This window comes from Psammomys obesus, unplaced genomic scaffold, assembly GCF_907164565.1.
Source record: "Psammomys obesus unplaced genomic scaffold, mPsaObe1.curated_primary_1811, whole genome shotgun sequence".
Taxonomy (NCBI): Eukaryota; Metazoa; Chordata; class Mammalia; order Rodentia; family Muridae; genus Psammomys; species Psammomys obesus.
In genome coordinates this window covers 24,517,691-24,536,924 of record NW_026596095.1, presented here as the reverse complement: position 1 = coordinate 24,536,924, position 19,234 = coordinate 24,517,691, and positions in this window count along the sequence as shown.

The window sequence follows — 19,234 nt, the reverse complement described above, 5'->3', positions numbered from 1 at the left end:
ATTTTTTTATTGAGGGAAATTACAAAGTGGTTATGAGTGGAAATGTTCATTTTGAATACTCTGTTTGCTTCCTGACGATTCTAATATGGAGCCTGGCTTCCTGTATTTGATTTCTTTAACCAGATTTGTACTGATGCATTCTTTCTTATTTTCCTGGTAATAAAAGAGAAGTTGTCGTATAGGCATTAAAACAGGCACCTGTCTGTGTGAATCAGAAGAATCCTGCTAAAGTTATTATTATTATTTTTAAAGTCAAGGGTAGGGGCTAGAGAAATGACTCAGTGGTTAAGAGCTATGGCAAGACCTGGGTTTAGCTCTCAGTGCCCTCTTTACACATTACATACTATACCATCTATAACTTCAATTCCAGAGGATCTAACACCTTCTTCTGGCCTCTAAGGGCACCAGACACAAAACATTCACACACATAAAAATAAATACAACTTTAAAAAAACCCTCAAAGAATGACTTTAAGAAACTTTAAAAATCTTTTAGTTTTGGTAAGCATGTGTTGTTATTTTAAAACATCCCTGAGAAACATTTTCAGGTTGCAGAGACTGTCTCTGTTGTTTTTACTTCCCCTCATTCAGGATGGACCAAAAGCTTCAAAATTTGTAAATTAAATCTTCAGAGGGAGGCAGTCCACAAGACAGAGCTCTTAGAACAGAAACTGAAAAGAGGATATTTGCTTAGTTTTAATTTATTTGTTTTGCATCAGTTCCTATGGTTTGACTGATAGACACCTTGATGTGCTTTAAGAGCCATTTTGGGGCTTTATATCACCGTTGATGTTTAAAGCACAAGACCATAAGGCTAAAGAGCCAGTTGGTGCTGGTTAGGTGTTTGTATGCCTTTGACTGTTGGATCCAGCTTGGCTTGGTCCTAGAAACCTAAGTGAGACAGCAGGGGAATAAAGAAAGGACAGACACACAGACAAAAGAGATGGACTGTGGTGGCTGTGGTGGCTGGAGCAGCACCAACCACCCACCAGCCTGCCAAGTCCGCATGCTTATTACGTGCAGCAGGAGAAAGGAGGGGCAGCTGGGTGGGAGTCTCTGCAGGGGAGCGGCCTCAGGTTGCATTTATCCTGGAGGAGGAACCTGCAGTTGTTAGTTTCTGTACACATCGGTCGATCATTTCTAAGTGATTGTACTTGGACCAGAGGGAGACTTGGCCAATTTCCCCATGTCTGGGCATCAGACCGTGGTAACAGTGCACACTCACTCAGAACTTTATCTGCTTCTTATATATTGACTCAAAGCCTCTTCAGCTCCCCACATAACACGACCTTTCTCTTTTCATGAATTGAATTTTTGTTTTTTTTTTTTCTTTTTGACAATGTTGAACATGTAAATAATAGGCTCTTCTTAAACCCACTGTGCCCTTTCTTGGTAGGACATGATCATGGCAAACATTCAGAGAAAGGTGAACTCTGAAGTGGAGTTTGTAATTTGAAATACAGAAGTCAGACACTCTTAAGAATTTAAAACAAAAACCATATCCCACCCATTAAGACAGACATAGACCTAGGCCCTCTACATATTTGTAGCAGATGTGCGGCTTGGTCATCCTGGGGTCCCCTAACAATGGGAGTGAGCCCTGTCTCTGACTCTGTTGCCTGCCCTTGGATCCCTTTTCCCAAGCTGGGCTGCCATGTCTAGCCTCAGTGGGAGAGGATGGGCTTAGTCCATGCTGTGAAGTTCCCATGCTTTGTTGCTGGGGTAGATCAGCAGTTCAGCTGCTGCAGAGAACACTGTGGTCCTCTGTGTAATGCAGGCTTGTGGTGTGCCTGAAAATGAGGTCTCATGGAGGTGCCGATTGCCACATGCATGTTTACAGCTGAACTGTTTACAACTGTCAGAATGCTGAAAGCAGCACAAATGCACACTGATGGGTGAGCTGGCAAAATGTTGTTTTTATTAATAAAGTGGAATATTAATTATTCAGCAATGAAAGAAAAGGAAATTATGCCACATGCAATAATCAAAATGAACATCGAGATCACTATGAGAGAAATAAGGCCACAAGAAGAAATGTCATCTCATTGTGGTTCAGATAATAAGTTCTAAGATTTTATTATTGTTTTAAATCTAAAGCCTTCATATGCTTATGACACTAACACACACACACACACACACACACACACACACACTGGAGCATCTTTCATGATGTTTACACAGTACAGTGGTATAGTGTGTTTTCTGTAACCAGGCTTCTGAGGCCCAAATCCTGTCTTTTCTTTCCTTTTGACTCCTGTATGACCCTGGACAAGATAACCTCTCTGATCTCCAGCCATTTCATTTATAAGTGGAGATATGAAACTTTGTCTCATAAGGTTGTGGTAGGAATTATAACAAAATTCAGCCACCAACTGCAACAGTGCTCACCACCTTCTAGACGCTAGAGGCATGGTAGCTTTACCTACCATTCGTGAGTGCATGAAGCTTTCCTAAGGACCTCAACATCTCAGGGGCTAGGGATATGATAGGTGCATAGTTGTTCAGAATCAGAGATACTTTCTAATAGAAGTTCTTAGTAGATATTAGGTCAATGTGGAGGAATAAAAGCCATTTGCTTTGGGGATATTATTATATTATATGTTATAAGTAGATTATTTTTTTCTTTTTAGGTTAGTGTTATCCACATCTAAACTCAGACAATTTCTGTCCCAGGAAATCAGCAGTATGCTTTTGTTCCAATAGTTTTGGCTTCATCATTCATTTAAAGAAAATGCGTTCCTACCTTCGAATACCTTTCTGTCTCGGCCTTCGCTTTTAGATGTTTGCATGTTTGTTTTGTTTCTTTTCTCTGTAAGTTATACTCAATTTGTATTTTTGAGTGGTTTCATGAGCTGCAAAAATACATACATATCCAATCTTGAAAAACAGACTAGAATAGACAACAAAAGATCATACTTATATAAAGGCCACAGGACAACCAAACTTGGACATTTTCCTGTGCATAACAATGACATTCAAATTATGCTGCTTCAAATAGAGCTGTAAACTGTCCCTGTCAGATGTCTTGCCATAAGATAACAACATACTCTGGTCTTTTTCTTCTTAAACAAACTTAACGAGGTTCTTACCTTTTATTTTTTCTTCACGTTATAGTCATTTAGGGCATGTAAAATGACTGTGCATATGTATGCAGAGTTTAAATCAAAGGAAGCTGGGTTCTGAATCTGTTCCTCAAACTTCCTCAACTGCATTCTTCTTAAAAATTATTTTAGCACTAGGTTTATGGTAAATTTGCAAGCATGAACAACAAGCAACATCACCATGCATGACTGATATTATAGGTTTAGAGTAAAATTGTGTGGCTTTTAAATTTTCTTGTAACTTAGGCATATTGACAGCAAGGTACTGGCTGCTGCAATTGCCAAGGTGGGCGTGAGTGGCTAAGTAAGGGATTTGCCAGCTCACTCCCTGAGAGCAACAAAGAATTAAATGACCCAGAAGACAGAGGAGAACCCCTGGCTTCTCCACTTTCCTCTATTTGTTCTGTCTTGATAACCTGCCTTTATATCCTCCCAATGTTTCTCATTTTTTTTGTTTTAACTTCATTTTGAATTTTCCTTATTTTTCTTTTCTTTTCAAGATTATAACGACACAATTTTTCTTTTTCTTTGCCCCCTCCAAACCCTCTTTATACCCATCCTTGCCCTCTTTCAAATGTATGACCTCTTTTTTTCCATTAATTGTGTTTGCATGCATATATGTGCATAAATTTATATCCCTAAACATAACCTGTTAAGTCTGTGTGATGCTACTTATATACATGCTTCCAGGGTTGACCACTGGACAACCATCTGCTGTGTTCTTCACTGAGGAAGACTATTTCTCCTGCTGTCAGCATTCCTTAGTTGCCTGTAGTTTGTTGGTTTTTGTTTTTTGTTTTTTGTTTTTTTTTGTTTGGTATGTGTGTGTGTGTATGGTTGAGGACCTCCTGAGCTTATCTCTTTCCATTTAGCATGTCTTTGGATGCCATCTTTTTTTTCAGGTTATGTTTAGGTAGCCATATAGGTGAAACTTTATGAGTGTGGCTTTTGACATTAGTAGCAGATCCAACCTCACAGCAAACTTCTTGATCCACTGGCTCTTACTCTCTTCCCAACCCCTCTTCAGCAATATTCCTTGAACCTTATGTGTAGGAGTTGTTTTATAGATGTATCCATCTACAAAATGGATTGGGCTCCCGTTATTTCTATAATGCTCTCTATCTGTTGCAAAAGGGATATTTTCTTAATGATAAGTGAGAACTACACTTATCTGTGGGGATAAGTACAAATATTTAAAGCATAGTTGGATCATTCTGCTTCATTAAAGTGGTGGTTATAGGGCTCCAAGATCCATGACTTCAGTAGCCCTGGGAGTTAACTAGGTTTCCAGTGCCATATATGATTTCCATCTTACTCAGTCCAGTTAGCTGTTGGTTACTGCCAAGCCATGAGTGCCACTACAACACCCTTGCTGTTATTGTGCTGTGCTTGTCATTGCTGTGGTTCATAGGCACCTTAGCTGGGTAGGACTGTTGCCTTTCCTCCTTTGGAAGTTCACAGAATGCCTTCTGGTGCCATGAGAGCTAGTCCTTAAGGGGGAAACATCCAGGTCAGTTCTTATCCTTGGAACTCTTATCCTTATTTCTGAAGTATCTTCAACAATAGGGATTTACCTTCTAACTTTGAGGGGGAAGGGCAAGTCAAGGGTAGTAACAATAGCCTATAATGTTTGGGGACTCTCTTGAACAGTCCTGACCAACAACTCAAAAGAGGGCTTCTCCTGCCTAGTGGTGAAGTTTTTGTTAAAATGGTCATTGGCTCTGGGAGGAAGCATTGCCAGCCCATACGGGAATATATATATTCAGTCTTACACTTACTGTAGGTATTTCTAGGTAGATAATTAGTAGTCTTATTCCCTATCACCTTTTCCAGACATCCTTACTGTTTTTTAAACCTTCTTCCCTCCTTTTTTTGTACTTGTCTCCCTCCTCTCCCTAATGAAAGCCACCCCACGTTTCTCACTTTCCCCTTCAAACACTTGCACTCTTGATGTTATCATCTCTGCTGCTCCCCAAGAACTCCCCAAATGGTCTCTTTTCACTTTCTTAGTATTTTTTTTTAGTCACTCTAGTTATGTCCTCACATCTGAGGATTTGAAACTAGAAGCCTTAAGAAAGAGAACATGAAACATTTGTCTTTCCGTTATGTTAAATTTGTATTCTTTATAAAATCTACCGTCAGGTACTCTGTCATAGTGACTAAAGTGATAAAGACAGTGCATTTTTCTATTTTAATACAACTTTTTCTGCTGGACCATTGTCTTGATAAATTTGATCTTTTTCTTGTGTCTCTTTTTCTATATGTGTTGCATGCGGTCTTTCTTCCCTTTGGCCACTTTTAGGAGAAGCCTTTTGGCATTCGAACTGGAATCATCTGGAAAATGGCTTGAGGCAGTAGATGTCTGGCTCAGACTCAGATGAATTGTACTTCACTCAAGGTAGGTTTGGGCAGCGGCAATGTTGTAACCAATGAGGTTTTCTATCCAAGGAGTGATTACTGAGAATTGATAACTTTTTCAAACACATGGCCTCAGGAATCTGTGGTTCTGTGTCCCTTCCCAAGTAACATTTTGTCCACTGAAGTTTTAAAATCATCCTCCTAGCTCATGATATTAATAAATAAATGTAATAGATATTCTTTGTACTCATAAAAATGGTTGCAGATTTTATACTTATATTTTACTTTAACATTTAATCTGCAGTTTGCTGAAAAAATACATTTTATAATGTTGAAATTTAAAACAAAAGCATAAGTCCTAATATTTCATACCTGTACCTCAACAGATTGTGTCCATACTTTGAAAACCCCTCTTCTAAATTTGGAGGAATTGCTAAGATGGGGTTTACTTTTAATTATTTTATTTCTTAAAAGGAGCCAGACTGAATGTCCCAAGTAAAAATCTGGTGTACTAATTCACAACCATGATGATGTCCATCCGGGCTTTTCTTGTATCAAATATAAATCACTTGGTTGGGGGTCAGGATTAGCATTTTTCAATATTCTCCATATGATCCCAATGTGAAAAAAATAAAAAAAAAACCCACTTGCGAACCTCCCTATTAGAGCAGCATTTCTCCACCTTGGCAAGCCCGAGAATTACCAGGAGAACTTGTTAAAGTCGAGATTCTTGGGGGCTTCTTGTAGTTACATCACGGTTGTATTTTAACAAGCTCCCAGGTGAAGCTGGTGTTCCTGGTCTGCACTATGCTCAGCAGCTCTATATTGCAGATGAGACAGGGAGGTATCCATCTCTGGGAACAGAATAAAGTTTGAGCAATTAAACACCTGTTCAGCCTATGGCTACTTTTATAGTGTGGAACCGAATTATTCTCTAAAATAGCTTTTTACGTATTTAAGAAATTTACAGACTGGTCACATGACCTTGGCTACACTGTGACCAACACAAGTTCTATGGTTAATCTTATCCATGCTTGATAGAAGATGGGCCAGATTTCTATCGATGAAGTTTCTTCCTGTTCCCAGATGGAGGTCTTCCAAGACTTCAGTGGGACCGCTTCTCAAAACTTGCTATGCACGAAGCAAGCAGGAATGAAGAGGTGGTGCCAGCCTGGCATCATCACTTCTTGTCTGTCTATGGCCAAGACATTCCTAACTCTCTGGGTCTTGTTTTCCTCATTTGTAAAATGAGTTGGATTAAATGAACATTTGTAAAGCCCCCTTCTAGTTCTTAAATTGTTACCTTTTTCATTTTACAGAATCCCAGACTTTGAGCAAATAAGTTGTTTGTTATGTAAAAGGTTTGTGATGGTTCACTAACTCAGTACATTAAAAAGATTAGTTCAAATGTCTGGTTTCTGGGGGCTTTAGCGTTTTAGCTTTCAGGAAGAGGAAATCTGATTAAAATGGGTATATTTCCATGGTGGCTCTGCCTGACCCATCTGTGGCTGCGAGTTGTGGCCACAGATATTTTTGCAACTATTAAAACCAGCAGTTTAAATCTTCCTCTGGCAAAAGTAATAAAGGAATTCTATCCCCCTGATAGAAAATATATCTTTTTGTATTAAAAGTCTATGTGCCAAGCAACAGAACTGATAACATTTTAACCAGATTCAAGAACTAAAGATTAGTGAATTCTTGTAAGGTTCCAGTTGGGTGTTCTAATCTATTATCCATATACAGAGGTGTCAGGTAATTGCCAGTGAGCCACTGTGAGGGAGAATGGAAAGGGTGGGATAGGGATAAGTAATGATTAAAGACTAATAAGCTGGTAATACAGATGTTTATAAACAACTCAAGCAGTTTTGAGATGTTTTTAAGAATAAAGGTACATTACAAGCTCCCTATTAGTAAATCAATATTCTGGATAAATTTCCTCAGGAATAATTAAACATGGTAAAAGTTGTGTCTATGGAGATGCTGAGATGGCTTTATGTGCATCGCAAGAAGAAAATAGTGGAAGCAACCTACTATTTATATATTCAATAAATAAAATGTCTAACAAAAGTTAAGTGAATTATTCTAGCTGTAGAGTAATAATATATAACCACTAACTTAATTACAGGAACATTAACATACATGGAAAAGGAGTTATAAGTTGGGAAGTTATACAATCTAGTATGGAATCAGTTCTTTAATAGTCAGCATTTCTTATGAGACCACACCGCAGTCAACAATCAGAGTGAAGAGGCAATTTTTTTCCTTTATTTTCTTAACTTTACGCCATGTACTATGAAGTACATCGTTCCTCTGGAGCAAAAGATTGAAGCACAAACTTTTTCGTCATCCTGCCTACATGCAAATATGCAAAAATGATGTATTGCATATGACTTGGATAAATTGGGGTAACTTTGTAGCCTGTCTTCCTAGCTTAATAGTTTATGTAATGAGAACAATTTTAGCAACTACTTTATAAGTTGTAATTTAATGAGCTAATAGATATATATACAAAAGACACCAGAGAATGTAACACATAAAAAAGAATGTTTGTTTGCTATTTAGTGTTGTTCAAAATAATAGTATTATTTTTTGTTAATGTACAAAATTAAAAGGGGAAATATTTACTTTAGCTTACTACCTTGGAAGTTTCAGTCTTTGTGTGAATCGTCCTTTGCTTTGAGGTTGTGGCTGGACAGCACCACATGGCAGAAGCACGTGGACAGAAATCTGCTTTCCTCATGGCAGAGATGAGGAAGAGACTGGGATCCCATAATTTCTTTCAGAGGCACACCCTTATGACCCAAGATTCCCCATCAGGCTCACTATTTAGGACTGATCATTCAATAATCACTTATCTTCAGCACAATGACCAGTTGTGAATTTCTATATTAATTACTTCCCAGTGCAAACAGAAGCTTTTCTGACCAAGGCTGAGAGCAGGCTTGGCTAGAGACATAAATATTTAAAAGGCAGTTTGACACCATGTTCATTTGGCAAAGGAATATTAGCAGGCTCCTCCAGGTCTTATGATCTCCCAACTCACAGGCTTTTGACAAGGTTTTCAGTATCAGACCTAAATCCCCTTCTGTAGAGCAAACTCAGGCAGAAAGGAGTTGGTTACCCTGATAGCAGTCATGCCACTGTTGCGCCATTGCCTGACAGATTGGTATTATAGCTCACACGGGTCATAGTTTAGCAAGACCACTGGTGACTTTTCTCCTCCAGTAGCCAATATAGCATCTATCCTTACTATGAAAGCTAGGCTAAAAGGAGCTGAGAGAAAGCTTCTAACTGAGTTCCAGCTTGAATTTTTCTGTCTTTCAACCAAAGTGTGTAGTGTCTTAAACAGCAGGGTAACTAGTAGGTGGGCAAACAACACCAGTGCCATATCTGGTGTTGTTGTGGGCACTTCTATAGTTTCCATACCAACAACCATCATTAGACTTTCTAAACATGGGACTTCTTTCTTTCTTTTCTTCTTTCTTTCTTTCTTTCTTTCTTTCTTTCTTTCTTTCTTTCTTCCTTCCTTCCTTCCTTCCTTCCTTCCTTCCCTTTCTTTCTTTCTTTCTTCCTTCCCTTTCTTTCTTTCTTTCTTTCTTTCTTTCTTTCTTTCTTTCTTTCTTCCTTCCCTTCTTCCTTCTTTTCCTTCCTTCCTTCCTTCTTTCTTTCTTCCTTCCTTCCTTTCTTTCTTTTTTTTTTTTTTTGGATTGCTGCCATCCAGACCATGATAATACTTAAAACCAATTGAACCAGTTCAGAACTGAACTAAGATAACTTTGCTATAAAATATGGAAGAGTTTGTATTCAATTAGACTTTAGTGTTCCTCAAAGGCTTAGTTGAGCTCAGTAGTAAAACAATCTAGACTTGTTTTCTTTGTAGAGCATTTTGAATTGTTGACTTGATTAATATTATCATATATTCAGGCAGTTATTATTTATTTACATTTTCTATGTTCTGAAGAACTGATGTTTACAAATGTAAAACCTTGTCCATAGGGCTCATAATAATACTCACTTTCATGACCTAGTACTGTACCCCTTCCATGTTTATTTGCTTTCTATTCTGTTAGCATCTTTAGTTCAGCCTTTCCCTTTTGACCTTGGTGATTATCACGTGTTCGAACTATTAAATTTTGCAAGAGGTGACTGAAGCCTGTTTATTTGCTTTTCAAGATTTAAAACATTATTTATTTACTTAGTGGCCTCTGCATAGCCAGTTTTCCATTCTGAGAAAGTTCTGAAGGAAGTGAAATGAATAGAAATACCCTGATTCTCTCTTCAGAGAGCCCTTAGACTAGTCAAAACAATTAACAGTGTGCCCTGCTGTGGCTGGGGGAAACTGGAGCAGATGTCAGGCTTTCTATTAAACTGCTGAGCTAGACTGGGCAAGAGACAGTTAAAACACTAGAAACTTCTCCTTTTGTGTGTCCACTGCCTTCTGATTGGCTAATCATTCCTGTGTATTCTGCAAACTAAACCTTTGACTATTTCTCTACAGTTCTGTCAGTGTGATTCTGACATTTTACCTGTTTTTTTTTTTTTTTTTTCCAGTCTGTCTTTCTTTGGAGTTATGGACTTCTTATTTACCAATGATGGAGTTTTGAATCTTTCACCTAAGAACACTTATTTTCCTCTATGTAGTATTTTATTTGCATCGTAGGAAGTTGTGTTGTGTAAATCGGAGCGGGGGGGTGGCTGCGACACTGCTGTGGTGTGTTGCCTGGATGCTCCTGGAACTAAGGGCTTACACTATACATTGGCACAAGGCCTCAGCTTCAAGGCCCCGCAGTGCTGTCTTAGATGATGACTGGCATTGCCTCACTGGAGGTTTTGGCATTGTGAAAACAATACCAAACTGACTTGGACATGAATCAGACCCTCTCTTTCCAAATGGAATAGTGTTTAAGGTCAGCTTCAAAACTCACCAATGGGTCACCAGAGATTCCTATGGAAAATTTACCATAGACATCTGCATAGACCTACTTTCTTCCCTTTCTTTGAATGTATATTGACCTTACTAGGACACTCTGAAAAATCCTAGTGGAGTAATTTCTTTGTTGGCCTTTTTCACAGAAAATTAAATCTGTGAGAGAAGACTTGCTTGAATCAATGGAATTCTGGGTATCTCCAAACTAAACTAAACATATGCCAGAAGATATGCAGTGCATGCCAACAGTTCATAAGGCTTGTGGGTAGAGATGGCGTGACAGTAACAGTGCACTTCAGTGGAGTACTGATGAGGAAGAAGGGAAGAGAGGGAAAAAGACCTTAGCTAGACCACAGAGGATCTTGTATCTATCTATCTTGGGAAGTTTTGGACCTTAGATTCCAACAGAAATACTTTATCTGCAGTTCTAGGAATATTGGTAAAGAGAGACAGTGAAATCTCTTTGCCGGATAGAATTTGAGATAGAAGGGTTAGCAGGGTGCAGTGGTGTGTACCTGTCATCCCAGCACTTGGAGAACGGAGGCACAAGGATCAGCAGAAGTAAAAGCCAGCCTGAGCTACAAGGAACCCTGTTTCCATCTAACTTAACACATAGAAGATGGCGACAGCGGGGTCGGGTATTTCATTCAAATAGTATAGACAGTGTCATTAGTTGGCATTCCTCATGTAGCCAATAGCAAATGTCTGCTTGCAAAAACAGTCACTGAGATGACAGATTTGCTAAACACCCAGGTCCTCAGAAGACCATTTCTCTGTGGATTCTCCCAGTAAGATTTTTGGATGATGCTTTTTTTACTCTGTGGGGACCACACAGCCCTTCTCCTGAATGGCTTGCAGGCAAATGGTACCCAACGGGAGAGTTCTATATATTGTTAGTCCTCAGATATGCAGCTGGATCACTGCTGTGCATTTATTAAAGGCATAAATTTGAACGTGTGCTGAATAGGTACAAGGGAAATTTGATTTGTGCAATGTATAACATAAAAGAATCACCATAGTTTCCAAAGGCAGCCTTTTTGCCATCTCATTAAGTGATAAGCTCCACAGTGATATTTTCCAATAAATGGCATCAGTGACTGCTCTGTCCCTTATATATCACCAGCAGAGCAGGCGATATACTCATAACCAAATCCAAGCCAACACTTACTTTGTAAGTTGTGAATAATTCATCAGAAGGGAAAAATTCTGAACTGATTATTATAAAAGCCACCACTAAAAATTAAGCTCTCTATCTAAAAAAAAAAAAATTCTCCACAAATATTAAGACTATTAAAATAGGCATGGATAGCAGGAGAATTAAAGGGAGGAAGAGAGGAAAGTGAACCTCTGTATGGTGCTTCGGTGAGGAGAAAAGCAATAATTTTTTTTTCCCAGAGATCTGAGCGAGCACTTTAAAAATCCCACCAGCAGAAATGTCGGTCCAGTCATTGACATCATACCTGTGACTGAAATACACAAATCATGTTGCAGAGGACAATTTTCAAAAGCACCATTGCCAGTCCTGTGAGACAAACTAGACCCCAGACCCCATCACTACAGAGTACTCAGTAAAAAGAAACGTTTGTGTATGGGATGCATAAAAAGGATTGGGAGGAAAGTGCTTTTTTTTTTTTTTTTTTTTTTTTTTTTTTTGTAGTACATACCTGACACAATTGCTCCCGCAAATCTGAAAACTGTTTAGCAGCTCCACTCAAGAGATGCCATGATGTACAAGTGCAATAATTCTGTTCAATAAGGATCAGTCTACACCTCCACTGACCTTCGAGGATGGCTGGAAAATGGACTCTGGGAAAATGCTTCCCAGAGTCCTCTGTACACCCCAGCAGCTTTGATGAGTAGTTAACTTTCTCTAGGCTGCCATGGCCATCAGGAATTAGCAACAGACTCTGATACCTTCCAGTTTGGTGCACACTTTGATTACATCTCTAATACTTTCTCTGTTGGATTCAGATCCAGGAGGTCATACTGACTCAATCTTCTGAATCATTCTCTTCTGTCATTTTCACTGTAAAATGAAACATTTGTAACCAGGCCTTTGTTAATCACTCCAGACTCCTTTATTTTTGTTGAACATCAGTATGTATAATCACTGTACTTCTGTTTTAACCAGTTGTCTTGTGCTTGGGAACTTGGCATGTCAAAGGACAGCACAGTGGTGGGTGTGTAGCCAGCACCCATCCGGTGACCTCAAAACTTTCTTTGTTCTCAGGGCTCTCCAAAACTCTTCTTCTCAACTCAAGCTTCCTGACGAAGTGTTAAATGTATTTTGGATCCTCCTTGTCCTGCCTTTGTGTGACCTGAAATAGCAGCCAAGCAGTAACTGTCCCAGGCTCCACAGATGTCATTATTGGCTTACTAACCACAGTCTTTTCAACTCCCTACTTCCTGTATGGTTAGTCATTATTCTAATTCTGCAACATTATATAGTTTGGATCCCAAGTCTCTCCCAGCTGCCCAAGTGTGAAAGGATTGGTTGGAAGCCTGAAGTACTCCCAGGAGATGGTGGAGCCTACAGGAGGTAGGGTCCAGTGCAAGGAAGCTAATTCACTCAGGATGTACCCTTGATGGGATACTTGAAGCAGCCCCTTTTTCTATTTCTTTCCTGTCCAGCCACCATGAAATGAGTATGCATTGTCTGCTATTTGTTCCCCATCATGATGGGCTGCTATCTTTTCACACCCCCAAAATGGAACTAGGCCAACTGATCATATAGCAAAACCCCTAAACTTATGAGCCCAAAGAAGCCTTTCATCCCTTTTGATTTATCTCAGTTATTTTGCCACAGGGTAGTAAAATTATCTATGCAGGACAAAGTAAGTTTCCCTGGACACAGGCTATTTCAAGATAGTCTCTTTGTTATTTAGAAGGATACCTAAATACACTCAGGTGACACATTGACTTCTTGGAATTCAGTTTTGTTCTTGAGTCCTTGTTCTTTAGCCTTTGTTGTACTTACCTATTTCTTACTCCCTAAAGTATAAATTATCAACTACCTGGATCTTACTCCATGAGCTGCATAGTTAAAAATTTGCACAGTTCTTATGTTTGGCAAAGTTCTACTGTGAAAGATAATAATGTATTCAGAATAAACAGGATTGGCTTTGGGAATGAATCCAAGTTGGATCTTTGGCAGGGTTGGACTTCTACTGGAAATAAAATTAGCCAAAACTCTGGCTCAAAATCTTTTGAAAGATAAAGCTGCAGGGATTATCCTAATGTATTCAAGGTGGCTGTGTACTTTGAGTACAGCTAATAATGAGCTCCCTGGAAACAATGAGGAGGGCTTTGGCAGATTATCAAAGCTCAGCAACACCAACTTCAGATATGCCCAAGACTGCCATTTCTAAAATAGACTGGTGCTTTCACGTTCACCATTTCATTTGAAATGCTGTCTTTGGAATGTGGGAGGCACTTTTCATTGTCCTAGAGAAGGGACAGTAAGCTTAGCCTCCCACAGTCAGTGTATTTCCTCATGCTTTATCACAGGGTCTGAATCCATAGTCCTTCCTACAAAGGAAGAGGCCACCCAGGAGCTGAGATGACAGTCATTCGCAGAGGAACTTGTAGGATCATTTGGCTACAGCCTCTGAAAGCCCTTTTTCCTATATCATATTCTCTCTCTCTAAGACAGGTCCCTGTCTTAGCCTCCCAGAGTCCTGCACTCTAGATTAGAGGTCTGAGCCAGCACCAGCATGTCTGTCATTTTGGGAAGTGCTTAAATAAATAGCATTTGCTAGCTCATCAGTGGAACAGAGGCCAGGCCTACCCTATCAGTTTCAGCCTTTACAGATTTGAGAGCACATTTCCCAGAGTGCTGTGGGTATAAAAGTGATTGAAGATGCTACTCTGATCTTCCAAAATATGTAGAAAATGCAGGAAATGTTCATATCCTAAAAATGTCTTTACTAATTCAGCCACATCTAGAGTTCATAGAAAACACTTGATTTTCATGACTGAATGAATAAAACCCCTTTCTATTCAGAAATTGTGCACCCTTCCCTCACCCCTTTTTAACTAAGGAGGTCATTTTTAAATCACCTGTGGTACATGTTCAAGAGATACAGTCTGTCTGCTCAAAGGCTGGGTTTTCGTCCCCAAAAATCTGGTTCATTCTTGCCTGGGGTGGGCAGTGTGGACAGAATCTACCACCGCTCAACAGCTCCTTGTGAGAGTGGGCTGTGAGGTGAATATTGAGGTGAGGAAAGGTTGAGAAACTCAGCTCTATGTCTTTGAGCCATATTTCTTAGCTGTGTCTTGATATCTTTGGGGATTCTCACAGTAACAGAGTAGTAACAGAGACCTGTAGACAATGTTTATTATATTTTAAAGCAACCTTATAGAAACTGTTTGTCTTCTCCTGACAAGGTAGCTTTTGCAGTTTCTGGCCAAAACCTCAACTCTTGTCCTCCTGGGAAAATCATATCAACTCATAATTGTAGTCTATTGATCACAAGCTTCTTTGCAGAAGTGATGAACTGTTACACACATGTTCACTGTTGGACGGAAATAGAAAAACAAATGTTTACTTAACTAAGTTTGGCCATTGGATAAGTGAAACACTTGAAAAAATGAGTTCTAAAGAAGAAAAATATTAAAAAGTTATTATCAAAGGTTTGGAAGCCGCTCTGGGCTACAAATGAGAGGGGAATATCTGAATTTTTTTTTTTAAATCAATGGTTTCTTTCTAAACAGTAACAAGTATGTAACACTGCATGCATGCAAACAGAACAAAGAAAGAACAACAGATGTGTCAAGAAAATGTTTCTAAGTTTCTAAATGCTGGCTGTTATCAGGACTAATAGCCATCTTTTCTTATGTGCGTCCTATTTACCCTGAGTGAGTTTGAATTCTCCACCCTGTCGCTGCTGCAGTGATGCTGTGGGTGGTGAGATCGTGGGCGGCTCAACCCTGGCAAGTCACTCCATAAATTTAGCATCACAAACCAGTTCTTGGTCTTACATAAGACATGAATATTTGAATATTTGTCCTAAAAAGTATGTCTGAAAATCTAAATTTCATTAATATAGCTTTCATATTTTTTGTATAACACCCCATATATTAAAATCTGCATGCTCGTTTTTTTTTCTCTTTTACAGAATTTGCAAGAATTTTCTCTAGAAAAAAAAATCATCAGTAGAAAAATTGTTTTTATGATAAAAAAATCATAGAGGGGTTGGGAGCTTCTGTCATTGTCTTTGGGGGGGGAAGGTGACTTGTCTTCTCTGTCTTCCTCTTAATTCCATTTAAAACTGCATGAGAGGAAAGGCATGGTTGCACACCTGTAATCCCGGCATGTGGATGACAGAGGCAGGAGGATCAGAAACTCAAGATCATACTTGACTATTCAACAAGTCTGTGGCCAGCCTGGGCTACTACACAAGACCCTGTTTCAAAAAACAGACATAAAGTTAGAGACTGAAACAAAGAAGGACAGACCTTTGCCATGGAGACCACAGGCATGCCAGAGTGACATGATTTCCAGACACATAATTTTCTGTGTCTATCATAATGTCCACAATCGATGGACGTTGACCTGCTGATGAAAAAGTAAATATCATCTAATTCAGAAACTACGAAGTATTCTAGAATAATTCTGCTTTCAAAGATAATAGCTGTAGGTTCTTTTGATTCCTGGTCATCCTTTTAAAGTAAACCCAACAGGTGAGGGCTGATATTTAGACAAACTACTACAGTAAACAAGGAAAAGGGCTTTTTTTTTTTCCCTACATAGCAAATGAGCTTTATAATGGATTTTTGTGTGTGTGTGAGGGGAATATTACAACATACAATTTTAACATACAAAAAATATAGTTGCTAGACAAAACATATAATTCATTACATGTGATGGCGTTTATGTTGTATATTAACTATTTTTGTTCTGCCTCGTATAGTAAAACATACCATAAGACACCTCTCCAACCCAGCTAACCAATAACACACAGGCGATAGGGTGCAGTTGGCCTACAGGCCATAGTTACTGACTCTTAAGGCCACCCAGTTTTTTTGGTTGAATGAGTCACTCATGGGATTTCTGCAAACTGAGATTTTTTTTAAGCTGAACTAAACAGAAGGGTCTGTGTTCTACAGTGGCAGCTGCAGCTTTACGACTGGCTCACTCTGCAGTCAGCATTCGGGGCTCCCTTCTCCCCGCGTTTGTGCCCCACCATGCCCACTGTCCAACGAACTGCTCGGTACCCTACTCCCTATCCTAACAAGCGGGGCTTCATTCTTCTTAGTGCTGTAATTCTAGAAGCTGAAATTTAATAAGAGGATGGTTGCATCTCACAAAAGCTTCTAGCAACTACAGAGTCACCATGGCAACACATTTTTGTTGGGGGGGAGTAAAGCATTTTGAAGTGGGAACTGATGAAGGAAAAAAAATGATACTTGCAACTAACTGAGATTTTGACTATAGGCAGAAAAATACCCTGAGGTTCCCCAGAGGTAAAGTGATTGAGGGGGAAAAAATAGCTCATAAACTCCAGCCCCCCTCCCCCAGCACAATACAAATCCATGTAGGGGATGAATCAGTGATGAGGTCTGTGTGTCCCTAGTTCGCTTCATTGTCCAGGAACATGTTTACTTCGTAATCCATGTTCTATTTGCTTTCCTTCATCCTTGCTTAGATATGACTTTAGACTGCTTTATTATCCAAGGCACAACTTAGGAAAGGGCGCTGAGTGTGTTTGGTCTGTATTTGGTATTTGTTCTAAACACAAGACGAAACAAACTTAATTCTTAGACAACAGAGCAGGATGTCACAACATCTTCAACGATCATGACTTTTGCAAGGAACCTGTGCCTTGGAGTGGATGTTCAAGCCAATCCTTTGTTTTTATTATTATTATTATTATTTATTTGTTCTGTTTTTTGAGACAGGGTTTCTCTGTGTAGCCTTGGCTGTTCTGTACTTGGTTTGAAGACCTAGCTGCCTTCGAACTCACAGAGATCTGCTTGCTTCTGGCTTCCGGAGTGCTGTGATTACAGGCCTGGGCCACCGTGCCAGGTAATCCTTTGTTTTTCCATTCTGATGTCTTTCTCCTTCATCTCCATTCTTCTTGAAGACTGAGGCAGAGCCAGGAGGTGGTAAAGTTTTCTGTACAGAAAATTCCTTAAAATTGGGAGCAGTGTGCAAGAGTTTTGAGGAACCCTGTAGTTCTAAGAATTACAGTGAGTGATATCATAGCATAAAACTAGCAAAAATTAGCATAGTGATGCTGACAGTTATGAAGAGGTAGAATGAGAATGGTCTCACTGACAACTAAAGTAATCATGAGGTATTTACCATCCTATTTTGGTTTTCACAGTACTCTGTGGTCAACTTAGATGCAGAACCTAATTGTAACTAACTGATTCTACCAGGTCCATAAAGCCAATAATTCACAAAGATGGACCTTCTGGGACTTCTCTTGGCCTATAAGAAGGTAAGGAGCCAGGGGTTTGAAGACAGTGATGGGGATTTCAATTCTGGTTCTGCAAATCTCATTTGATGAGCAACTGACTGTCTTGTCTGCCCCAACCAGCCACTAGAAGTGTTAATGAGTAGTGTCTGGATGAAGCATGGATCCATGCTTGACATACAGCCTTTATTAGTGTATGCAAAAGCAAAAGCAGAGCAAAAACCCCGCAAATAAAATAAGCACCATTTTCTATTTATCTGAAAAGTATAGACGGCAACCTCCTTGAGCCAATCAGAGTGAAGGCTAGGGTCTTGCCTACAGACAACTTTGCAAGTAATGGACACAGCTATGCTCAAACTTCCACTGTGAACACAGGAGCCCACAACCACTGGGATTAGAGAAAGCAAGTCTCAGTGTCTTCATTTGCTTCCTCTAGGCTTCAGGGTGTTTGGATTTTGATACAGGGTTTTACAGTGTAGCTCAGGGTAGCCGAAAATTCATGATCCTTTAACATCAGTTCTAAGTGCAGGGATGAAGGCATGCACCGGCGCCTGGCTTGTTACGGACTTTTCTGTTTCTCCAGTTAGTCATACTTCTTCCTGCTCTCAGTTGCTTGCACAGGCTGCGTTTCTGTGGACACCGTTGTCTTCTAATCCCTTGGTTAATTTCTCTTTCCTTTGTTTTACTATACATAAGCATCAGTTTTCATGGATTGCCTCAGGATGCCCCAGCTGGTACTAGATTTTCCTGAGGTTTGCTTTGGGTATGACATATTTTCCCGCTCTGTTGCACCCATCTTGTACAGTTCTGTTTTGTTTTGTTTTTTTTTAACTGTATTTTTACTTACTGTGTGTATGAAGAGTGTGAAAATCTGTGAGGGGTGGAAGATATGTGTCCTCCATAGTTTCGTACTCACTGCATGCCCAATGTGTGTTAGAGAGTGTTCAGAGTCACATGCAGTAATACCTCGGGAGGCAACCTGTTATTTGTTGTACTCACAATAAGAAAGAAATCTCCTGATGGAATTATGATTAGATGTTGCATCCAATCATTCAGTAGTCTTATTTTATAAGAAAAGTCTCAATCTTGTTTAGATATAGATATTTTTGAACATATGCTACTTTTGCACACATAGAAAGAGGATAGTTTATTACTAAGATTTTTTTCATGTTCAGTTTGATTCCTGGATTATTTTTTTTTTAATCACACAGTTTAGGGATTTTTTTCTGTCATAAAACATCAAGTGTACAATCAAGACCACTAGTAATAATAACATGGTGTTTTTCCTTTTCTTAGTCTCTGCCTCTTCCCTCCCCTCTCTGTCATTCTACCCCTCCCTCCCTTCCTCCATTCTTTCTTCCCTCTCTCCTTCCCTCCTCCCCTTTCTTTCTTTCTTTCTTTCTTTCTTTCTTTCTTTCTTTCTTTCTT